This window comes from Lepisma saccharinum, chromosome 12, assembly GCF_977018435.1.
Source record: "Lepisma saccharinum chromosome 12, izLepSacc3.1, whole genome shotgun sequence".
NCBI classification, from domain to species: domain Eukaryota; kingdom Metazoa; phylum Arthropoda; class Insecta; order Zygentoma; family Lepismatidae; genus Lepisma; species Lepisma saccharinum.
In genome coordinates, this window is record NC_139240.1 from 62966537 (window position 1) to 62992823 (window position 26287).

Genomic DNA, 26287 nt, shown 5'->3' on the forward strand with positions numbered 1-26287 from the left:
TAAAAAAAAAGTTAAAAAGATGGATTTAAAGCCAACAACTGACCCCATACATTCATCCACAAAACATATAAGGACAGCAGAAACTCCTCTTGTCATCGGTAATGGTGAGTTTATTAATTACAGATGTTATTGTTGAAAATGTTTTTATGTCTAATCATTTTGTATTGGTTATAGAGGAATAATTTGTACATTAAAAAGTCTTGCCAATGACTGAGTTTGTATTCAAGATGCCCTGGGTTCAACAAATTTCATTGGTTCAGGTTTTACTTGAAAACATAGATCCAGCATCAATTAAGACAAGGGTGTGCATTATTTCAGTATTATTGGATTGGGCATTTTAACTCTCTAGCTGTATTGAATCCTAAGGTTTATTGCTGCAGCAACACAAGCCATTTTCATCTGTCCCTATCCAATCTTTTCCATCCTTATCAATTTTCTTTATGCCATCTCAAAGTTATCCTTCCATCTTTGTGTTGGTCTTCCTACAGTTTTTTAGGCCCAGTAATTCCTAAAAGAATAAAGAATGTTAAAGGCAGATAAATGTGGCAAAGGAAATCCTGGGCACGTCACTGCATGGCAGAGCAGTACCACATTATGCCAAATGCAGTTTTGAGTCCTTGCCGAGTATTCTGCAATAGAACGATTCCTGTGTGTGCCAAAATTTATTGTCATATTTTTTTATCTTTTTTGTTTATGCATGAAAGCCAGATTGGACAAGTAAATCAAGAGCGCATTGATTCAGACTTTCTCACAAAATTCATTTAATCAGTCGTTGTAGTACTTCAAAAAATTTAACACTGTACTGTGTAAGTGGCATATATGCTGTATATTCAAAAATAATTTGTTTTTGAATGCTGTTCAACATTCAATGGCTGTGTCGTGAAATCCTCCACCGTCGATTTCTAGCACATTTCAAATTTCTTTGTCCAAAATGAAGTTTCTTCTGAGAAAGGGTGTTTTTAAGTAGCGCGGAAGGAAATTTTGAGAGATTACGTGCTACAAAACTTACATTTTTGTCTACGTAACGTCACTACGGTTTTTCAGGGCTTCTATAATGGATTCATGTCACAGGCGCACGTAGTTTAATTTTTTGGTACCTTCCTAATGTTTGAGTGAATTGTTGAAAAATAGTGTTGAGCAGGTTCTAACATGCCTCTAAAGGTGGGTAGCTGGAACGTAGCGGAATGGAGGCAGGGCATCATTTACCCCAGGGGCGCAGCCTGGAATCTGGAGGCAATTTTTATGATTTTTTTTTCAGCCCTGAAAAAGTGACTGTATATCCATCGGTACGGGTGCAGGTGGCTGCTACGAAACTGACATGGCTGCAAGTAGACTTCCACCTGGCAACTTTTAAACGGCTCTTTCTCCACTTTAAACGTCTGTACACTCGTAAATATTTGTTTCCGCTCTCGAGAATTTTGTTTTTCACAATTTGGAACACACAATCTTCCTAAAAAGAAAAAAAAATCCATAGCAAATTCGAGGGTGGAGGATTTCACGATGGACCCCATTCAATGTGGGGGAATGTTAGGTGTGGGATGCTTGATCTAGCCCTGAGGAAGAAATATACGTATAATAGAGAGGTGCATGCTTGGGCTTAAAACTCTAAACATAGTATATTTTGGTGCAGGTGACAATATTTAATAATAATATTAACTTTATTTTAATAGCAGATCTTGTCTGTGGCATGAGGGGTCCAGCATTTGATCCCTGAAGGATCTAACATTTCTTATGTTGACTCAGCATATTAAGCCTTGTACTGAAGTGAACGTACATTTTCTTTGTAAGCATTTATTGACAGCTGTGGTGCCATATTCCCATCAGTTTGAAATGTCAACATAGAACAGCAGGAAATATCCTTAAACCTATTTGTAGGGTTGCTACCCTGCTGATTTTTGGCATGGGTTTATTCTTTCACTTGCCCAAAATTATTATTATGCCTATATTGTCTGCATTTATACATTTAATTAGTGTACAATGTGTGGACTGTCTTCCAGGGTCGTACCAGTGCAGGGTAGGATGGGCCACAGAGCAAGAGCCATGCTTGGTTTTTAAGAACTTGATTGCTAAGAGGATGGATGCAGAAAAACTACTAGTAAGAGCTTATAATGCACAAGGAGTGGGAATAAGGCCAAGGGGAGACCAAGATGTTGGTGGAAAGAGCAGATAGCAGAGAGTGTTAGGAGAAGAAGACAAGGTTGGAACACCGTGGAAAGAGAGGAGTGGTTGAAGACCAGTTAAAATGAAGAGGCTTGAGTTCTATGCCGACCCAGCCAGAGGCAGGAAATGGCAAGGGATGATGACTATTGCTAAGCAGCGTAAAGCAAGAGAGAGAAGGGTAAGTATTTTAAGTACCAGTATGACTGAAATATGTAGAGTAATGCACTTGAAAATGTATTGCGTGATAATTGATAGCCATATTTGCAACTAGTCCCACACCGTGGTTGTCCAGACTAAGGTGTCAGGTTTTGGGCTCCATCTTCGGATCTGCGCTGGTTCGAGTCTCCTGGGGGTTGGGGGGGCATATCAAACTTTTATCCTGAGATTTTGCTAAGTGAATGCGACCACTTTCCACCCACCATCGTCAGGGAATTAGGGAGCTACGAGTGAGTAGTGTAAGCCAGTCATAACGACTGGGAGTTTGCCCTGCTGACCACACCTCACCTCGTTACTGGTTGGATGATTGGCTACATCTGCTGAGGCATGTGTGGGAGTGAGGCCGGCAGTCCCTCGAGGGCTGTTGCGCCACAGTTTATTATATTTGTGACTACCAGTTGCAGATAAAGAAACAAGTGCAGTGTAATTTGTTTAAAGCCTTATTTCTTCCCAGGGGTGCCCATCCCCCCAAAAGCCAATGACGCATCCCCCCACAAGTTCATCTCATAATCCCCATAAAGTATTTAATTAGGACAGTGTTTTCGGATATATTTTTTTATTTACTTTTAATGAACACTTCACTTGATACTCCCCATCCTGAGTTATTCCTTTTCTTTATGTATAGATCCACCAAGCTTTCTGAAACCTCGGAAAATATGCGAACTAACCGGCCTCCCCCACCCCTTCTCTCACCCCCAGTGTTGGTCGGGCAAGGACCTTCCCACTTCCGCTAACACAGTGTTGCTAATTTTACTCTCTTCAAGAATTCGAGGAGTGTTGTTGATGTGCGTAGACATGTTTTTGAGTAAGTGTAAAATGTCGAAAGTTGTGCACAGCAGTGAGCGAAATTTGATACTACGAATCATCAAGAAGTGTGAAGAAGAGAAAAGAGACGGGTGGAATTATCCTCGCGATCAACCCCTAAAGAGAGCAGTATATCTAACGGGACGGTCGGAGTCATTGCTTAAAAAACTGAAAAGAGAGAAAAAAGATTTACAAACCCCTGACCAGAAATTGTCAACTCCTGGTAAACGGAGACGTGCCCGACAGAATAAGATTGTCATTGACGACATGGATAAGTGTATACTGCGAAGGAAAATCCATGAAATGTACGTAGTGAAAAGAGAAGTTCCTACAATATTAAAACTTTTAGCTATTGCTAAGGAAGAAATTAATTATCGGGGGGGGGGGGGGGGGGCGACAAACATTATGGAAAATTATGAAACAGAAAGGCTTTAAATTTAAAAAATGTAGAAACTCTCGCTTAGCTCTGGTTGAACGAAGCGACATTGTGGTTTGGAGAGCAAGATATCTTCGTGCGATCAACAGATTCTGCAACGAAGGGAGGCCTGTTGTTTACATTGATGAAACTTGGATTCATTCTAATTACAAAGTAAAAAAATGTTGGCAGAGTGGAGATGTGTCAGGTGTCTTCACAAACGACAGTCCGGGGCAGAGACTTATCATAAGTCACGCCGGGGGTTCCATGGGGTTTGTTCCAAACGCACTTAATATATTTCAGGCCAAAACAACTTCTGGCGATTACCGTAATGAAATGAATTCCGAGAACTTCGAGAAGTGGTTGGAACAGAAACTTATTCCGAATCTCCCACCTAGATCTGTCATTGTTATGGATAATGCCTCCTACCACTCAATTCAAACCAATAAAGCCCCGAACACAAAAAGTAAGAAACTAGAGATTCAAGAATGGCTATTAAAAAATAACATCACTTTCGATATCGAACAAACAAAGCCAGAATTGTTGCTGAAAGTAAAAAATAATCTTCCCAATCCGGTATATCGAGCTGACACAATTTTGAAAACCCACGGCCACCACGTCCTTCGACTTCCACCATATCACTGCGACTTGAACCCAATCGAGTACGTATGGAGCACCATAAAGCGAAGAGTTGCCTCACGAAACGTAAGTTCAAATTTGAGAGAAATAAGGGCTCTTACCGAAAGTGCAATTGACAGTGTCACAGTGCAGGAATGGGAATGTATGTGCCAACATGCCATCCGTTTGGAAAAGGAATACCAGAAGAATGATGGAATTCTAGAAGATGAAGTTCAAATGTTGATTATAAACCTGGAATCGGGTTCCGAAAGTAGCGATGTAAATAGCGACAGTGACAGCGAAAGTTCGAATTCGGACCTCTCCGGCATAGACACCTTATAATCTGCCTCCAGGCCAACCGGAGGCAAGAACCCAAAAGTAAGTTGCTTTTTTTTTACATAATTTTTTTTATAGTTTACATAATTTAGAATATTAATGTTATGTGTTTAAATTGTTGATATCCTTCTGCGAGACAGCAGGCGTTTATATCTTTAGTGTCCCCCTCCCTCCTCTCTCTTATGCTATGTTATTTGAATTACCACATCTAGAAACGAAACTTAATATTCGGCCTGCATATTTGTTTACTTGCAAACCTTTCACGGCACACGCCCACTTCTAGATTTGGCAACACAGGGGGGAAAACTCGTGTTTCTGCCATCCCTTCCCTTGCCCCAGAGTTCCCGAGCTCCCCTCCTAAACATTCGACACTAGCGCCACTTGTTTCTGGCCAGGGTTTCAAATAAGTTGGTGGATCTATAACATATGCCACTATTGCACCAAATACTGTGTAGTGCAAAGTGGAGACTCGATGATCTGTTTTGCGTCTAGTATGAGCAAGATTTACCATTAATCAGGGGATAAGAGATGAATTGCCACATCAAACTACATGGTATGGATGTAAAGACAACTCTTAACATATTTAACGTCATAAATTGCATTATCATTTTTAATCTGCTAAATTTATATGAAATAACAATGTGCGAGTTCTGTTAAGAGAAAATATGCTGCATATTTGGAAATACAATAGGTAATTATAATTATCTGAATTTATGCAAAGACACATATTGACTTTTTACTATTTATTTCTTATGCTCATTCATTAAAATATTTGTGTGAACAAAGTGTACAATTGTTTTCCTAGTAAGAACTAAAAGCTTAATATTTTGTAGAAAGAAACCAATTAATCATATTTATTGAACGCCAGCTTACACAGAACATTTTTATGATGACATAAGAATTCTTAAGTTCTCAGAGTATCACTTGAATGGTAAGCCATTGTTTTGTTATATGTGCTGTTTTCAAGTTAATGTTTATTTGCAAGACAGCATTGATACTAAAATAAAATTTAGTATGAAGATCTTAAAAGAAGCTTTTGTCTCTGAATACAGGAACTTACGAATTTATCTATTATTTCATCATTTGCAATTTGTCCATCTCACTACACACAACAAGCAAACTTGACAATAAAGAATCCTCCAAATTAGAACGCAACCTAATTTTAATAAAACCTTTAATCGAACATCACCCTAAGACCATGGATTCATTACCTCCCCAAAATTATTCGTCATTATCCCCCAAAATAGTTTGGATGAATAATTAATAATTGATGTTTATTTGAATACAATACCATGTTAAACTGTCCATATATTTTTAATAGTTCAGTTTTCGAAATAACTGAGAGCTCGCACATTGATTCGTTAAGTGTAATAAATTATATAAGGGTTTCCCAAATGAAGGTGAGACTCTTGTTTTTTCTGTAATGTTTTATTGGTTGGAATATATGAACATACAGGAAGTTAAAGTGATCCACGGGTGACATATCCTCTACACATAGTCACCTTGTCTGTTCAAGCAAGTGTCCCAACGCGTCACAAGGGTATGGATACCCTGAGCGAAGAACGTCTGAGGTTGACTGCGGAACCAATCTTCAACGGCGTCACAGACCTCAGCATCGTTGGCGAACTGGTGGCCCTGAAGATGTGATAGTTGCAGGGTGAGATATCGGGGCTGTAGGGAAGATGCTCGATGACTTCCCAGCGGAATTGCCGAAGCAGATCACTGCACTCCTTCTGCCTTCAAAAATTCAATAATTGCTCGCTGGACCTGTTTGGACGAATCAATGTTGTGATCGTGCTTCTGCACATGTAAACAACACACTGCTCCGTCAGACCATACCAGTCTGCTTTCTTTCATACAACGCCACCTACCAGAGCAAACACAAAGCTCTGCGTAGTTAAGCAACGACGCTACGGCAAAAGTCTTGGTTTCATTTGGGCAACCCTTATATAAATATGCATTTAAACAATTTGTGAATGGAGAATAAGATTTATAAAACCCACAATTGGAGTATTTAACAGAAATTGTTACCTGCGCAAACCAAATAACATGCTGCAGCCATGTGATCGATTCAATTATTGTTTCAGGAGACATTACAGAACTTTAGTTAGAAATTCCTAAGCTAATGGCGAGAATTTTATGCGTTCCTCCTTCAAAAAACACCCCCTCTGCTTGGGGTAAATATTAGTAATCCATAGCAATAATTACGTGGATTCTATCTTCAGTGCAAATGTCACTTGTTAAAGTAAAATTGTCCTGTGACAAGATCTTAGAAATGCGAAGGAATTTGATATTTTCTTATAGGGTAACGTGCAAGTACACTTAGTACAATTATTACAGAACACAGGGAATCAATACTACAATAATACTGCAAATAGAAGTACATCATCCAAATGATGCACCTGCTTTTAATTAAGCAGAATACCAAAACTATAAGCATTATATTTTAAGAAGTGATGTTATGTAATGCAGTTATAGTATAAAACTTTAGTAAAATGCGCAACATGCATCTTTGTAACACAATATTGCGAGCAAGAAACTTTTTACATCCATTTCTTTGCAGTCTTTCAAGAATATTAATTTAATGGGATGTCAATACTTTCTTAAGACCCCGCGATATTTACTCTTTTCCAGCTTCTCTTTTCGCACGTTCGGTGCCAAAAACGTGTGTATACCATATCGCTAAGTATAATATTCGAACTCTCCCCCACTACAAAAATACTTTGACAATCTAAGATTTAACACTTTATCGAGAGCTTCATATCTCCCCCCTTAAATTGAATACTTAATCTTACCACCAAAATTTACATGCCAATTTAAACTTACTGTTTATGTTGTATGTTGAAGAGTGGGTGTTGCCTCCTCCAAAACAAATAATTCTCGGTCACCAGAATTTTCGTAACAGTCTAGACAATAGTAATATACAAGAATTGGATACCCACTCAATTTAAAGCTCAATCCCCCCTAACTAAAATACCCTCTATAATCTAATTCTAAAAGCACTGGACTTTGCAGACGTGAATGGGCTGAAGAAAGTCCTTGTGTGCTGCAATTCGACCAGCGTGTTGCAGTCTCTGGATTCGCCGTATTCCCGGCATCCGGTAGCGCAACGCATATTAAGACGGCTTGTGTCCTTATCTGCCAGTGCGGATGTACACTTCTGTTGGGTCCCTAGCCACGTGGGCATTCTGGGGAACGAAGCAGCAGATGCTGCCGCCAAGTCTGCTGATGCAGATGGCGACGTTCTCGTTCACCTTTTGCCAGCTTGCGACCTGCGGAACGTTTACCGTTGTTGCCTTCTTGACACTTGGCAAGCCGAGTGGGATGCGGAAACGGGGAACAAGCTTCACGCTGTTAAGCCCACCATAGGTGCTTGGCGTTCCTCGTCCCGTCCCTCTCGGCGAGAAGAAGTTATTCTTACCCGCATGCGTCTAGGACACAGCCATCTAACGCATAGTCCAGGGCTGGACCCTCCGTTGTGTCATGTTTGCAATGTTTTATTAAGCATTCGACACATTCTCATTGAATGTGTCGATCTTGCTTACCTCCGGCAGACTTTTAACCTTTCTGGCTGTTTGTCATCCCTCTTGGGTGATGACAGCAGTATTTTAACAAATGTTTTTAGTTTTTTGCGAAGAGCTGGACTCTTCCACCGTCTGTAAGGAGGTTTTTAGTTTGTTCTGACTTTTTAATGTGTCGTGTTTGTCTCGTGCAGGTCTTTTTACAACCTTGCACTTTTAGTTTTTCCCAAGGTGCTATCTACACCCCTTTTTTAAAATTAAGTCAGAATTTTAGATAAGGGGACATTTCCCCGTATACATAGAAGGGTGCGAAATGGCCTTAAGTACCGACGCACCCAGAAATTGTAATTCAATCAATCAATCAATCTAAGACTTAACACCGATATTCAAGAGTTGAATATTGTCCCCCTCCCAACATTTAATTCTCAATCCTCCCCAGAATCCACGTGTCAATATGTAAGAGTTGGATATTTCCTTTCACCCCCCTCCTGATAATACATATTACCCTTTACATTTCCCTTGGAAGTCTACAAATTGCTATTTATATAGCAGCAATGGTAACTTGTGTCCAATGCTATATTGTTCACACCAAATTTCCATCATAAAAATCCCCCCCAAATTGGGTTTACGGAACTGGCATTCACAAACCCACCTGTGAGCACTCCTGCCCCTAAGTACTTTCTTTTCTTCAACTAATGGATTGAATATGGTGCATTTAAGGTGTAAAATGTTTAGATATATTTTAGAAAAATATATTAATGTTGAATTTTATGTTTTTTGAAAGGGAAAAAATCCCACCAAAAATCTCGATGGCGCAGTCTGCCTGTGGGCATCCCTGTATCTTCCTGACAATTTTTTTGTCATAATTTAACATGTTTTCATCTCCATACAGCCATCAGCTTTGGGCATTGAAATAATTCAGGTTTTAGCAATATCAGCATTACCACAGTACTTTTAATCGAAATTTTAAATATCAAAATTTGCTATTTAAAAATTAAGATTTAAAAAAGGAGTGTGAAAGTAAACAGTGCCCATTCTCTATTTCTGCTCTACTGCAGGTGATGCAAACTCTGAAATAGCATAAATTAATGTGTGTCTGCTGAAACAAAAATGGCAATCACTTCTAGATCAAAATTATGGGAAATCAGTGTAGGGCTTTTTTGAACTACCAGTATAACAAGGTAGCAATATAGAAAATAATTTATGATAGTTATGTAACTGGACGACATGGGCTTTTCTTTGTTTCAGCTTGCCTACATCAGTGCCTGCATATCTTAGGCAAGGTCCACCAGTGTTGTTGCATCCAGAGAGAGTAGTGCCGTTTCAGATTCTGAACAATTTGAACGAAGCTTTCAGCCAAACGTTTCCCTAGCGCCAGTTCTGCAGCAGAAGAGGGCCTGCCTTGAAGCCATCAAGGTCAGTTGCAATAGCGTGGCTCTTTTGGGGGGATCATTCTATTACCAAAATCACATCAGTTGTTTAAGAAATTAACTGCAGGGATGACCAATTGTAATCACTTGCAATTGATGATATTGAACTTCACGTCGTCATGCTGTGTACTGTGGGGAGAAATTGGGCAGACAGACTCGTGTGTGCTAGGGAAAGCATACAAGAAGCCTTATTACAACAATAAAATGCATTTAACAACTTTACACACTTACTAGTTTCTTTTGAGCTTCTAAAAGGCAAAAAGTATAAATTTTCCACATGATTGTTGAATCATGTGTCTTGGAAGTCACAGGATCTGATCTTTTTGCCCGAAATATGGTGCAATGAATTGTGGGGATTTTTTTTTTTTTGCTGAGTACCATCCATTCGTTGACAGAATGCTGCCGACCTCCATGGTGGAGTGGTTAGCACAGTACGTTACGAGGCTGGGAGTCATGGGTTCTAATCCCAGCCTGAGCATGGGTGTTCTTTGTGAGTGTCCCTTCATTAGTTTCATCATGGGTGTAATTTGGGTGCCTAACTTTGGGGAAGGGGACAGAATCCAACTTGGACTTAACTTGGAGGGGGTGCAGAATGTAACTTGGCACTTTACTTTGGGGGGGGGGCAGAATTAATAAGTTTTTGCTGAATAGCTTACATCATAAAAAAATACACTCCAAAACTTTTCTACTCAGGTCCCAGAGGGTTAACAGAAGTATCATTAACTTCTAAATTTAAAAGCCTGATTTTTTTTTGGGGGGGGGGCAAGTGCACCCTTTGCCCCCACCAAGTTATGCCTATGAGTTTCATCATATCAACACTCATCCTCGTCTTCGCAATTTGCCAAAAGTGGCTGCAAATTGAGGTAAAATAAAGCAAATCAAACATTTAGGATACGGTACTGGTATTATGATCTTTCCCAGGATAGGGACAGATGGAAGGCTTGTGTTGCTGCAGCCATAAACCTTCGGGTTTAAGAAGGCTAGAGAGTTAGTTAGTTACTGGTATTGTTGACTTGAGGAAATGAAACCAACAATATCTTCACAATTCACGAAATATCTGGGGTGCTTAAGAATCGTCCAGAATTACAAAAAAGTAAATATTCTAAGATCTGTAGTCTATGATGAATACAGCAAATGTGGTGTATTACCTACATGAAGTTCGTGTTTCTGCATTGCACAATTGAGTACCCAACTGGCTCCTCCAGAAACTCGCTGCTCACGACGACAAGGTAACCTACTGCTTAAAGAGCAGCCTTGAAGCAAAAAAAATATCACCTTCATCAAAGCCAACAACTGTAAGCATAGTTAATACAGGGTGTCCGGAAAGTCCCTTTACACTGAATTTGAATTATGTGGATTTAAAGTGTCCATGTGAGTTCCTACATGTTTGTAGCATAGCCTTACGCGACTCAACGTCCGATTGTTTATTGCAAACTTTTAAAAGAAACTAGCGGTTAATAAATTTTTAATTTGCCCTGGAAAGCTGGAGGGCTTTGTTTTACATAGTTAAAACTAATACAAAAATTACCTCCAGTTGCCTTAGGTTAATCTTAGGTTAGTAACATAGATTAATAAACAGAAAATAAACACTTTAACCTCAATTAAAATAATATGGTCGATCTACGTACGAAATTTACTCAGCGCTGCATTTTCACTTTTACTGCAATCAACACTTCCGATATAAAAGTACACATCTCGAGAGCTCTCGACACTAGGGGGGAACACTATTGGCAGAAGCTCCTTGATGTCTTCTTTCCGCCGCTTCTTCTTTCCCTCGAAGATCTTCGACGTCTATCCCTCGAAGTAATTCACCGTCGCATTCATAGTTCAAAGGTCGAACTTGGTATCAACGTCGTCACCTCGATTAGCAATTCTCAGTTCACAACTACACACTTACAGTGTTCTTTTCACTTCTCACACTATAAACGTTGCCACGAGAAAACAGTCTGTATTTAAATAAAATTCCGCGCGCTCTTTTCCCAATCACGCGAACGTTCAAATGTCCGGAACACAGGTCACTGTTGACTGTCCACTAAACAAACGACATCTACAAAAACAGTCCACGAATATCTAACTGCAACTTGCTGCCGATGGCACAATCAAATTCGCAAATTCTCCATACCCAGAGATATCGACGCCAACTGCTGCATGTAAACTTCTGCAGTCAACGCGCGAAGCAACGCGGCCTTTCACTCAAAGGCTCTACAAACACTGCTCGAAAAACTTCACCGCGTTTTTCTTTGTCCCTTTACACAATGCATATTAAGGACAGTTCATTTTGCCCGAGGGGTGTTAATCTCTCTATCCTCCTTCTTCTCGGAAGAAATAATCAGTCCTCAAACAGCATACCATGGGTTACATTTTGAAACATTGCTCGTTGTCAGTCTATCAGTGTTTCTGCACCTCTTCTGACCCCAGAGTGCAAGTCAGTTACTGCTGCAACTATTTCAGAGTGCAAACTACAAGAAGAACATCATTATCTTTGATGAGTGCCATTTATCGCAGCTTTCGCAATCGGAAGGTCTTTTCTGGGCAAAAGATTTTTTTTTTTTTTTTTTTGTTGTTGTTGTTGTTGCAAATCTAGCACAATCTGCCTCATGTTATGATTTGGGCAGAGGTGACACAGCCTTATTGTTTTGATGGCTCTGTTAATCAGCACAGTTATCTGAGAATGATCAATGAGCAGTGGCGTGCGGTGCTAAATCAGGCAGGGGAACAGGTGACCTGCACTCGCCTCCTCCCCTCCCATACCTGTCGTAATATAATACAGTAGACCAAGTAAAATTCAACCCTTGTTGAAATGAACCAAATAAACATACGATACATATGTTACAAATTGTCAGAAGTGACATACATGAAGGACGTTAAAATTATGACAATACCAATGTTAAAGCAAATATGATATAATGTAAAGAAAACATTAAAAGCAAAATTGTTGATGCGCAACAAAGAAAAATTAATAAAAGCAATTTATGAGTGATCAGAGAAAAAAATGTTTTGTCGAAACCGGTTTCATCTCTCAATTTGTAGATTAAGTTGACTTTTATTTTTTATAGAGTTGAGCATTCTTGTAATTCAAACGGCTTCAATGCAATAATGGCAATCAGATGGCCGACTCTTTTCATGACTTCCGCTAAATTTGTAGAAATTGTGACAAAACCCGAACTGTTCCAAACACCCTTCTCGGGAAAAAACAAGGACGACAATAATTTGCCACTGGAAGAGTATCCAGTTAATCATTTTACAGAGTTGTAGTAGCTTGTTTGAAAATGTCTTGTGTACGATTTCGTTTTAGTTTTTAATTCGGTTAGGATAGGTGTTGGTTTGCTGTCTTGTCTGTAAAGTTCAATGAACTAAAAGCTTTCGTCTTCAGCCAGTCGATCATACAACATTCGCAACCCTACACTTGCAACATCCGCTTTCTTGTCCTGCCGCTGCGTGCGCCTTGGGCTGTTGGAACAGGTGGACGTGAGCTGTTCCTTGCAAGCTATTTCCCAGCATTTAGCCAAGGCATTTAGCAGACGCTTAGACTGTAGAAGATTTTTCCAGTTCGTTATGACTGGCAGACGCAATTTCGCAATGAGGTTAGGAAACTATAGACTTACTACACTCAAAACTATCACTACGATGCAATTAAACTTTAGCACAGGAAAAACTCGAAGGAAAACGAATTCGCTATGTGTCTCGTAGGGAACAGCTAGAGAGAGTTCAGCTTCCATGGTGGGAGGTGGCAGCACAAGGATCGTTTACCTTCGTGCGTGGTCGGAAATACTTGATGTCAGACAGCAGAGGGTGGGACGACGAGGGTAGGTGAAGTAAACAAACACCCTGTTCCCACTGTCAATGAGTGGTTGCTTCCAGTGTTGATGGTAAAATTAATCACAGACACAGTTTGGTTTCAACATGATGGCGCACCAGTGCATTTTGCTTAGTCTGTCGGCAGATGCCTGGATAAAATTTTTCGCAAATTCCTAGATCAGACGTGGGTCAGCAGAATGTCCGGCTCCATTGCCTTGGCCTGCACGAAGCCCTTAATGTAAGCACACCTGACAATGTGAAAGAAGATTTGCTGAAACGCCGATGCACGGACAACGAGCAGATGAAAGATGCTGTCCCTGCAATGTTTTGATTGATTGATTGATTAGGTTATTTTACTTCGCGTTTTGTGCCTCTTGGCTAATTTGCGAAGATGGGGATGAGTGATGAAATGATGAAATTGATGAATGGACATTCACAAACAACCAAGCCCGACCAGGATTCGAACCCGGGACCCTTGGTGTCGCAGCGCGATGTGCTAACCACTCGGCCACAGGGTCGGGCCAATGTTTCAAAATGTCAACCATGTTATGCTGTTGCTGATAAACAATTGGATATGGAGTCGCATCATAAAAAATCACTATTTGATATAATGACTTTTAATGTCCATCATTTCAAAATGCATCTTCCATTTTACAAACAAATTTGAACAAAAGCATATTTATGTTCAACAATTAGCACCAGGGGTGCCCCCCCCCCCTCTCAAGGCTGAGGATGCATCCCCCCAAAATTAATTATTCAGTCGTAGCACAGGAACACATACAAGCGAAACAAATCGTGCATGAAATCATCCAACACCAAAACTGAAGTCTGCATGTCGGAAGTTCCGAGCCGACTCTGAACTACCACGAAGAAACACCGGACAGTTTACCACTGGCCGAGATGCCAACAATTGAAAGGCGCATGAAATTCGAATCCTTTCATTGCAGTTAAAATCAGAAGACTAAAAAAGAAAAAAAAAAGCACGGCTCACTTCATGTTTGCTAACATAAAACATGCAAAACTGCTCATGCTCACTGCCATTGTTAGTGTACTGAATCAACCTTATTCTTAATAGTTTGTCTGCTTGACTAACCTTGTAATAATGCAAATGCCCCTCCCCCCTTTCAAACAGATTGTAAAGGCATAAGAGGTGGTGTTTCATTTCAACCCAATTGCCACGATCACCCACAGGTAGGAAGAAAAAACAATAACCATAACTAAAATTCGATAGCAAGTCAGTGAAACAAAACGATCCCCCCAATTTTGTGTGAAGATGTTTAGAATTGGTAGCTAAACTATAAAATTTTGTTCCCCCAAGAAACATTTCCATGACACAGGCACATCATGAATCCCCCTGTGGGCTTAGCACATACTGGAATTACAGGTTTCTTTTGTTTTGACACTGGTTACTAGATTATTAAGAAGTAGAAATAAATTTGCAAAAAGAATTGGCAATAAATTGTTATTTAGGTTGGTCAGACTCACTTTAATATCACCAGGACCCAGATTTATATACTTAGAGACAGACATGTAATTATCTTTTCGAAGACAGGTCTGGAGTCACTTGAAAATGATAAAGTAGTAAGTAACCCAGTGAAGTAAGTGTTGACCAGTTCAAACTGTCTACTTTAGAGATTTCTTGTGTTTCAAAACCGGTTATCAGATATGGTGGATAGTCTAGAGACAAATATGTTCAATAGCTCATTTGGTCCTGTATGCAAGTTTATTTTTCAATGTACGATACTAGTGTCAAAAGTAAGTACTACTTTAGCATTCTTTGATTTCCTGTAACCATTTTTACAATATGTTGTGTTTGAGTTTCATAACATGATTAAGACATTGTTTCTATTGTAGGCGAAGCCTGAAGTTGTAATTATTGACGAAAAGAAGTTGGATGTACCATCGCTTGGCAAACACACTTCCTACACTCCAGAAATTGAACTCTCGACAGACACTGATGAAAGTTCTGACATAGTTGGAGGTACGTTAAGACAACATACACAATCCTTTGCGTGCACACGCACAAAAAAACAGTAGGTCATGTGACTTTAAAATTAAGATACTAGTTTACAAGCACAGTTATGGTATAATTTTAGTATATTTAGCAGGAAAATAATTTGTGCTAAAGTAAGCATGCAAATTTCAGCGAAAATAACATAAAAAATTTGAGGCCTCCTGTGATTAGGTGTCCGGTGGTGTTATTTCTATTGGGGTTGTCAATCTTAGCCTTTGAAGATCCCTTTTAGACAAGACAGTGGTTGGTTCTTTCTTCATAGTTTCCATCAGGTTGCCTCTTCCACCACCAGCACCGTACCTTATGGGATTATCAGCTGAACCAAATTTTTTTAACAATGCATTCATTACTTCTTCCCTATTCCTTTCTCATTCGGGTTTGGGGCTGACAATGGACTTCTTTTTTTGTCTTCTGCATTACCTTACTGTATGATTTTTGCTCAAGAAATGTTACTTTCTAATTAAAAAAAATATGGGTACAAAACGAGTTACATCAATATTTAGCTTATTCAATTCTACTTTAAGCTATGGTAAGCAATTTTTCTTCGAGTATGCCTTAGATTTTATATCGTTGTGAGAACAAAAAAGTGCCTGTTTTTTGGTGTTTTCCAACTGACCGCTCTCTTTGAAATCCTACAAATAAAAAATTGTTGTCCGATCATAATGAAATTTAATATAGAGGTGATTGAAAGGTTTTCAATAAATTTCTTAATTTTCAGATTTTTTTTAAATTACCAAATTAACATTCTTATGAAATTTGTGAAACAACTTTTTAGTATTGGATAGTCCTACAAATACAATCTTGGTCTTGTTTCGAAGCTCTTTACAGCTGTTATTAAAACCCATTATCATTGTCAATTCACATTACGAAAAAACTATTTTATACAGATTTTTATTCAGTGGAGCATGTGTGTGTTGAATGTGGCACCATCACATACAATGACAGCCTGCATTCTACGGTTCAACAAACATTAATCTAGTGACAGTATGTTCAGGTATTTATGTTTTTTGTATTAATTCTTACAAAATGGGACATTAGTCCAATAACCATAAAAATGTGTTTTATTGTGTTCATTAGGGGTGTGCGGGACAAAAGTTTCTGGGTTGGGATGGGAAATTTTTTAAATCCCGACATTCGGGTTGGGAAAAATTCTCAATTTCCAGAAGCTCTTGAAATCTCGAATTCTACACGCGATTTTCATCTTAATTGATTGTTTTTGCATTTCTGGTATAAAAACTAACAATTTCAGACATTTACAATGCAGAAAACATCGAGAATTAACATTTAAGTCGGGATGTCATTTCCCGAAGTCTGTATTGGGACTTTTCAGGATCCCGCACACCCCCAGTGTTCATTGTGAAACAACCTGCATCATATTTCGTAATACATCAAATGCAAAATGTAAGGCTATTACGAGAAAAATACGTGGGTTGGAAATTTAATAGTGGCAACACTGCTCTACATACGCCATGAAACTGAACCAGTGCTTCTCACGTATACCACTCCCAGTATGTGGACCTTTCCTGCCAACATTAGGTGCATGCGCAGTGAGAAGAGGAATAGAGTATTATTGGAGTTAAGGTCTAAAGTCGTGTATTCAGAACCCCACTAAGTGAAAGTTCTGGTGATTCCCGCCGTACCTCCAGGACAGACTGTCAATGCACAGTATTACTGTTCATTTTTGGAACGTAACCTGCAACCTGCTTTCCGAAAGAACAGGGGACACTTTCCGCTGAATCCTCGTGTCAGTTTGCAGGACAGTGCTCGGGTACATGTAGCGCAACCTGTGGCTGATTTGTTAGCTTGATAGGACTGCTAGAACTTTGATTTGATCCCTAAGATGAAGCTTCCGAATTGTTCCAGAGATTTTTTAGGCAATAGACCGCTCTATTGAAACAATCAACAGAACAGGCACTGCTACGGAAATACTACTGCTTCCACATCGCTGGCAACGGTTGTAATCAATTCTGGTGACTACATTGAAGGGCTGTAAAAGTTTCACAGAGCATCTCCTTTGTATCATTTGAGAGTAAATACGAGGGTCACTATTTATATTTTGAGCCTAACAATGAAAAAACAGGAATTTGGCATTGAAAACTGCTTCATTGTTTTTCGAAGTATTCTCCTTTATGGTCAATACACTTTTGCATTCGTTCGAACCATTTGTCAAAGCAGTTTTTCCAATCTTCTTGAAACACCTCCATAATATGGTTTTTGAACGCATCAACAGCATCTTCCGCCGATGAAAATCGTTGTCCACGCAATTTATTCTTGACATTCGGGAACAAGAAGAAGTCATTGGGTGCCAAATCAGGACTGTATGGCGGATGACCCATCAATTCGATTTTTTGACTGTTCATAAAGTCGGTTGTTAGACGAGATGTGTGACAGCTGGCATTGTCTTGATGAAGAATGATCCAACGGCGTTTGTTTGTTTTCCATATTTGACCGAAGACCTCTGGCAAACAAATTGTTGTGTACCATTCAGAGTTGACCGTTCTACGTTCCTCTAAAGGCACAGTTGCAACATGTCCAGTTTTCCCGAAAAAACAGGCGACCATTTGTTTCGATGTGCTTCGAGCGCGAACAACTTTTGTTGGATTGGGTTCATCTTGAAACACCCATACAGTCGACTGCTGTTTACATTCCGGCTCATATGCATATATCCATGATTCGTCACCTGTTACAATCTTATATACGTCTTTTTTTTTAAGCACCACGATCGTATTTATTGAGCATTTGTTTGCACTAATTGACGCGAGCATCTTTTTGAGTTTTTGTCAAATTGTGTGGGATCCAACAAGAACATACCTTTCTCACAGCTAAATGATCACGTAATATTCTATATATGCTGGTGGAACTAATGCCTATGGTTGCCTCAATCTCACAGCATGTCACGTGACGATCTTGCAGTATTAGGTTTTGCACAGCATCAATGTTTTCTTGAACAACAACTGATTTTGGACGACCTTCGCGAATCTCGTCGGTGAGCGAATGGCGGCCACGATTAAATTCGTTATACCAGCGTTTCACAGTGGCAAAGGATGGGGCTTCATCGCCAAATGTGGAAGTAAGTTGATCGATGCACTCTTGTCTTGATAATCCACGTCGAAAATTGTAAAAAATCATCGCACGAAAATGTTCACGAGTTAATTCCATTTTATTGTTGTCGCGCAATCTCCAAGGCAACATGAACAACACAAATGAAGCTATTGACAAAACATTTGAAGTACGTTATGGTCAATAATGCCAGACGATTCCGTGCAAACGTCAAATCGCGCCTAACTTCAATCAGTGTTGCCAAGGCTCAAAATATAAATAGTGACCCTCGTAGTTGCCACTTAAATTTGCAACCCAAAATAACACAAGACCACACACATCTCATGCAACAGTGTGAGGAATTCGGAACTTCTTTTTGGAGCGAACTCATTATGAATGTGCGAATTACTCACAATAGCAATATAACACGTATTTTAAAAATATTTAAAATATTCAAAAAAACACAAAAAAGTGGTACTTACGTTCTGTGAGTATGTTATTTAGAAGACAACATTTCGAGAATCTACTGTTCTCTTCTTTAGGTCCAAAACTACGACTAAAACTTTCGACTACGAAAAACTTTCCATAGTCACGTCAAGATGTTTTAAAAACCAGGAATATGGATGTGGGTTTGATATGGGTTAGACAGGAATTTAAAAACTATGCCTAAAACTGTTGTTGCCTCCATATTCTGTTACAAATTAACAGTCCCTGAAGTTAAAAGACCCTTTCCGTCTAAAACACGTATTTCAACATTGAACAATTTGAGTGAGGAAACATTCTGAGGTTACTACGGGTAGTGAAATGACGCGGACCTGTTTTAAGTAAGTACCACTTTTTTGAATATTTTAAAAATACGTGTTATATCTTTTGGAGCATCTACCACATCTTGCATATTCACTGGACCTTGCACCGGGCGATTATCATGTGTTTGGCAGTGACACAGGCGGTGCACGAGTGGTTGCGCAGTCGGTGAGAAGAATGCTTTTCTCGTGGAATACGGGCATTAGGGGAAACACTGGCATACCTTCATTGATCATGGTAATGGCTGAAAAAGTCATGAAGTGATTTCAATCCTATTGTATGGAAGTATTTTTTCCATGACTACATATTCTGCTAATTAAAAGTATGTATTCTGCTAATTAAAAAATTGAGGTTTCTATTTGACTCCCATGTGGTTGGTTTTGCTCCGAACAGTGTTGCCACAATCTAGCAGAACAACTTCCCTTTTTCGTCCAATTTTTCCCCTTCATTTAAAGAAATTATAATAATAACAATAGTAAGTAGTAGTAATAGTATCTACAAGACTCGTGACTAACACTGCTTGTTCTCTTTGGGTGTTGGCAACCTTGATGGCTGTGTTAGCGTCGTTGCCTTGTAACCAAGGGGGTTCCGGGTTCGATACTCAGTTGAGGCACATAGTGGTTCGGATCCCACTTTAAGCTGTAGGTCCAGTCCCGATTAGCTTTACCAGGGTGCAAAATCCTGGGGGGACAGGAGGAATTCTCCCCCACCAACGATCTTGCCCTGAAATCCCCCCCACCAAACCTTTCCGGGGGGGGGAGAGTTTTGCTTGTAACAACAAACATAAACACTTAGTTTGGGAGTCAAATATACTGTACTGGAATAATATCTAAAACACACAAAAGAACGGACAACAAAGAGCCTCCTCATCTCTAAGGGCTCTTCTGAATCCAGCAATTCCTGGAACACAGAAATTAGTCCGACTTGTTATTTCTTCTCCATTTCTCATCGCCTTTCGTCAGCTACCACAAAGTACTGTATATAAATATATTTATAAAACACGTAAGAGAATTTAGATGTGAATTTTATACAGGAAACAATTATCTTCTTAAGGTCTCTTAATTTTTGCCCCTTAGTCACGCAAAGCATTGTTCATTTCACTGGTAGTAGCCTTAATTATAATCTTAAATTTGCAATCGAATTTTAAATGGACAGTCGATATAATATATTGTATGTTTTATAAAATAATTAGATTATTTAATAATTGACACATATTTAAATTACATTACATATACTATATATACAAAAATGGCCTTTTCTACTTCATACTTTCTACCTACTGTGACAATGAGGTCATGACCTCGAAATATGAAACTTTTCTTCAATCGTGGTAAGTGTTTACTGTCTCCTATGCCATGTTTGTGTGTGTGTGTGTTTCTGCTCCTTCCCCCCCTCCACCAATCTGCAGCAATTTCAGACCCTGAGCCTTACTGTGCATGAAGTGAACTTGAATCCAGGCCCGTAGCTAGAGGGGGGGCAGGGGGGGCAACTGCCCCCCCTGTGAAAAATACAGAACACATTCCTACTTCGAATTCTCACTAATATTTACAATTATATCATGTGTTACTCTAGCAACATTACAAAGACACTTATTGATTGTGTGATTTATTAGGGTGTATGGGATTCCGGATAATTTCGAATCAGGATTGGGGGTAGGGGGATTCCCTTCCAGATTAGACTTCGGGAAATTATTTCACAATTTGCAGTATCTAGAACAGTTGTGACATTTTGAGTAGTATTGTATTAAAGGTATCTAATGTGTTTGGATATTTTTCTTGGATGTGTTGCTATGAACTTTGAATTGGTTAAATTTTTGTTTCCCAAGTCTATCTTTTGGTAATAGTGTGGTAGAGAGAGGGAGTGGATATTTGATTTTTGTTACTTTGCGTTGCTTTTCTGCCACTTCTAGCTAATCGCAACAATGAAGGATGACGTGAAATTGATGAAGAGACACTCATAAACAGTGCCGCAACTACAGGGGGGCAGGGGGCATTGTCCTCTCCCCCTGACCTTGACAGAAGTCCATTCTAGGGGAAGCAAACATTTAAGTAAAAAACAAGACTAGGAGAATCTAAGAATAGCAGAACAATTGGATACTCATGATGGAATAAATTTTTACGTGTTCCTTGCATTTTTCTACCAGACGGACAAGGGCACTTGCAAGGGGCACAGAGGGGCAATTGCCCCCCTCGATTTCAAATTTTATACAAATAAAAAAACATTTCGTAAAATTTTCTTGCTCGCTTCGCTCGCAATATCTGCTGTTCTATTCTGTTCTATAGTCCAAGATCAGAGCCATAAGTATCTATGGGGTGGCAGAAGTCGGCTCTGGAAGCCAAACGATCTTTATGAAGAAAAAAATGTTAAACAGAATGCCATGGTGCCCCGTAAAATTATTGCACCCTATTAAAATAATTTCTTTCTATGAAACTCAATATGAAATATTACTGATGACACTGTAATCCAAGAAGTCATTGATCAATGAAGGGATTCCTATTTGTTTGTCAGGTGTTAAAACATGTATTTCAACTATACTACAATTCACACAATATTTTGCAAAATGGTTAACGTAACCAGTAGGCAAACATTGTCTGTAGTGATGCAAGAGTCTCCCCTTTGAAATAAATAAAGTCCGTGGTGGACTAAGGGACCCATGTTTTAATGTTTTAGCAAGTACAAAAAAAAAATTAGCTACAAATGTTTACACAATTCATCAAAGTGTAGATAATATGTAACCAACATTATTTAATTAATTCTATTTTCCTTGTATAATACAACACAATGGTGTTGTTGGATTCTCGTTAGATTCCTTTGTGTGTAAAAATCTTGCATACTAGAAACTAGAGGGAATCATAATGAAGCATGATTTATAAAGGGCTCCCTTAATCAGTTCTGCAGAGAGGCCCAAAGTTGTTGGTGCATATTAATAATCTATTAACATTATCGACCTGTAAATATCAAGTAGATACAGTCCCAATTAGCCTACCTAGGTATTTATGTTAAACTTCATATTCTTTGGCAATCTAGAAAGGTCATTATCGAAATATTGCTATTTGATGTTGCTCGAAGTTCGTTTGTTCGTTGCACTTTCAAGATATCATCCCTTTCTGTTACTTACCTCTTTTCGTGGAGGGGGCAAGTGCCTCCGTGTACCCCGTTATATCTGCCAATGCGACACAATATATTAAAAATTTGCCCCCTCTAGGATTGACTTTGCCCCCCCTACAAAGAATTCCTGGCTACGGGCCTGCTTGAATCACCAACTCAATCAATCAATTGATAGCTGTGCAGCCCCCCCAAGGTCTTGTCATTTTTAATACGTGTAATCTGTTCCAATATTGAGCCTGATGGATTCCCTGAAATTTTGGTATTCATGGAATTTTACTTTTCTCTTTTAGTTTAAAATTCTGTCCAAATTTCCCTGCAAAAAAGGGAATTTTCCTTCATGTGGCAACATGGGCTCCAAGTTATAAACACGGTTTAAAAAGAGATATTTCCCTTCATGTAACACTGGCATCAAGCATGAGCACTGTTAAAAATCGATTAAAATCTTTAGTCGATCAAAAATACTCATTATTTAATGTGCTTTTGTTTTTTCTAGGATGTTCATATGTATGAAGAAAAAAGCTTTATGCTGCCAAGGGAGATGCACGGTCTTCAAGGTAAAATCCACGAGAACATCATGAAGGAGTGCAGCCCAGTATCAGTCATAACGGGCCCTCTAGTTATCAAGACGGAACCAATAGCCACCATGGAGTGAAGACTAGGTGTGCGGAACAAGTTTGTTCACACCGGATTCTTTGAGAAGCCTTAGAGGATGAACATTTGGGAATTGCATTGCTTTCGGTAAACGAAAAGGCATTGCTTTTTCCATAGCAGAAGAATGGCTGTAAATCTGTTCATTTTTGCTCACCCAGTAAATCTTGAGCCAGTGAGAGCATTACGACGTATCTTTGTTTTTACTGCTTTGACTTGTGTTTTAATTTGTTATTGTTAAAACTTACTGCTGGTTTGTAAAAAAAATAAAAAGAACAAACATGCATTGAAGAATGCATCAATTCCAATACATAGGGGTGTTAAGGGAGAGCTGATGGATGGATGGATTTTGGTTTTTGTCTTTCTTTTAAGGTGCAGTGCTTATCTTCAATTAATACAAGCATTATATTCGTAGTAGGAGGTTTAGAATATCACTGGCAAATAATTTTATCAATTTTTCAAAGTACAAAATGAAAGGTGCTGAATTGTACTCAGCACAATCATAATTTGTTTCCAATGGGAATTAAATAGTGTGCATTCATGGCCTGATATCTTGTGTGCCCTCCTTGGAGTACTATCTTACTTTGTGAAATGGCAAATTCCAACCCATTCAGCACGTGAGACAGGTGTAATGTAAACGAGACATTGTAACATCCCAGAAACTTAAACTAAACAATGCGTGCTGTACGGGAACTGGTTTTATGACATCTGCATGATCTCATTGTCGAAGAAGGCAAAGTAGATGGGGAAATAATCATGAGATAGCGAAGTTATAAGGAAACGGGTAGAAATGTAGTTATGGTGCTAAAAAGGCTAGGTGAGTGTTGTGTGTATTTACTTACCTGTAAGAGGTATTTTTTTAAAATTTCTTAGTGTTTTTTTTTAATCAAAATGAGAACAGCAGACCTTTACCTGTAAATATCAACATATATATTTATGTGAATTTTGTTCCGTCTTTTCTTACGTTTCCGAAAGCTTTATCTAAAAGGAAAGGAAAAATTAACCACATAAAACTTTCTTAGAAAGGAAATCAAGTGGGATATTTGATGAGCAAAGACCAAAAAAATAATAACTAACTGCTATTGGCAACTGCTGCTTGCATACTTCTCCTGGTGTGTTATTCTTATACAGTTTTCTTAATATTTTTTTTTAAATGGGGGAGATTTATTTTTTTAAAAAAAGTGGTTCATACTTATAGGTGTACATATGCATATATGTGATTTTTCATTTTTTTATGAAACGTAATTTCTGTTTTCATTCGTTTCTTCTCAACTTTGGTTTGTATAAAGCATTGGTATCTTTTATCTTGTGTTTATTTGATGTGCAAATAAATGTAGAGGAGAATTATTGTTTTAAAACAGCATTAATCTCAAATTTAGTGCATTTTGTCAAAGAAGAGTTTTTTGTCCGAAAAAGCTTGCAAATCCAGAAAAATATTGCCGTTCCGAGGTTCAAACATGAAATGATAGTTCTCGAAAAATTTAAATTATTTTGTAGTTAATTTTTAGAGTAACCAAGTACACACCTGTACATATGCATCGTGTCTAAATGTGGGAAGAAATGAAGGTTGACAAACAGTTGCAGGAACCCTCTGCGGATATTCACTGCCACACGTTGCTCTATTAAATGCTCAGAGAAGATGGTGGTCACGGTATAATGCGTGTGTATATATCATCTGTATAGACCATTCCTTAGTGTGTTATTGGATATTTTTTTTTCCGGAAAAGGTTAAATCAAATGCTCTATCTGCAGTTGTTTTTTCTTTGTATCTTTTGTACAAAGTATTCGATGAAGTAAAATTGGAAGTCAATAATGCTTCTGTACGAGATAACTACATATGTATATTATATACCAGGTGAGTCACCTAAATTTACCGCCGGAAATATTTCGTGAACAACAATAAATATTGAAAAACTGCTTTCGCAGATATATAGGTATGAGAGGGCTCATGAAATTAGTGGACACAATATGTTAAACTATGTAAGGAAATAAATATGGTTTTCAACACAAACTTAGTTTTTTTGTAATGGAAACCCCCATTTTATTTTCAGCTCATTTAAAAGTACGGAAAAAATAATTAAGAATGGCGTTTGTTACATTGTACTATGTCAAGTAGTTCTCAAGTAATTGTAACGTGAAGTTGAGCGTGAAGGCGCATCCCCACTATGCCTGTCGGCAGAGCCGAGCGCAAATGCAGTTGCCCATACAGCCTGGAGAGAGAGGGGGGCGAGGGAGAGGGGGTAGGTTGAAAGAAATAAAAAAAAGTGGTTTTGTAAAAAGAAGGAACTTGTTTCTGAAGATGCTTTTAAACCATGCTAATGGTCAAATTTTAAGCTGCTAGTTTACTTGAATGAACAAAGATGCCTTTTAACCTGCTTCAGAAACAATTTCTTGGCTACTGTTTACCTTGTCTGTAATATTACATTATTAATGTTGTAAATTTTATAGAGCAATTCTGTAATGAGAATTGCCTGACGTGTTGCTTTGACAATATGAGCGAGCATTCATGTCAATAAAAGTGATTAAATAAATTGGTCTAAGTCACATGTGATGGAGCATTTTCATTGTCTCGATGATATTCCCTTCTTCTAGCAGTTCCGTGAACAATACAGGCATCGACGTAAGTCAGTTTACCGAAAGGGCATGTCAAAGGGTGCAGTGGTAAACTGACTTATGACAAACCCTGTATACAGGTTGGTACATATTGTATCTACCAGTTTTTTTAATAACAAGTTACTTTTTTTTTAAAGGAACTGTTAACTAGTTACAGCAATCTCCATGGCAGAGTGTTTAGCACATTGTGCTATGATGCCAGAGGTTCCGGGTTCAAATCCTAGCCTGGAACATGGTTAAATTCCGTAACTGTTTCAGCTATATGTCTTCTCTGGATGCTAAGGCAAATGGATTTTCAGTGATACCGAAGAATGTTCAACAAACTTGGTGCAAAAATTTGAAAAATAACTCACTTTTACCATAGTTGTAAGTGATTTTTGGTTTGTGCAAGGTACAACGATTGAACGCTGGGAAATGAGTTTGTGAAAACAAAATTTGAATGATCTTTTGCTCTAAAGTAGATCCCTCAGTAGGGCTAAAACAGATCAAATTGCAGTTTTTCACTGAAAGAAAACTCTGCACTGTCCACAACCTGTGAAAAAGCAAAATGATTATGTAGAGTGGAGCTATAGAGACACTAAAGGTAGGAATGAATGGAAAAAGAAATAATAAAAATAAAAGAATGTTTTAGAACACTGAACAGCAGCTATACATTATTCTAAATTTTACAAATTTGTAAAAATTATTGCTCTAAAAAGCAAAAACGTAATTGACAGTAGAGTACAATTAAATATTGCAAGTTTTTGTAGAACAGCAAAAATAT

The 26287-nt window shown here is 38.6% G+C and overlaps 1 long non-coding RNA gene across 3 annotated transcripts; it reads left to right on the forward strand.

Moving 5' to 3' along the window:
* On the forward strand, nucleotides 1-24973 carry LOC145996507 (uncharacterized). Of its 3 annotated transcripts, none has more exons than XR_014442786.1 (4): nucleotides 1-104; nucleotides 1998-2338; nucleotides 9319-9486; nucleotides 22757-24973. It is a non-coding gene; the product is annotated as an uncharacterized LOC145996507 (long non-coding RNA). The 3 variants fall into 3 exon arrangements; XR_014442785.1 differs by lacking the exon at nucleotides 9319-9486 and adding an exon at nucleotides 15153-15279; XR_014442784.1 differs by lacking the exon at nucleotides 22757-24973 and adding an exon at nucleotides 15153-15241.
* The last annotated feature ends 1314 nt before the right edge of the window (nucleotides 24974-26287 follow it).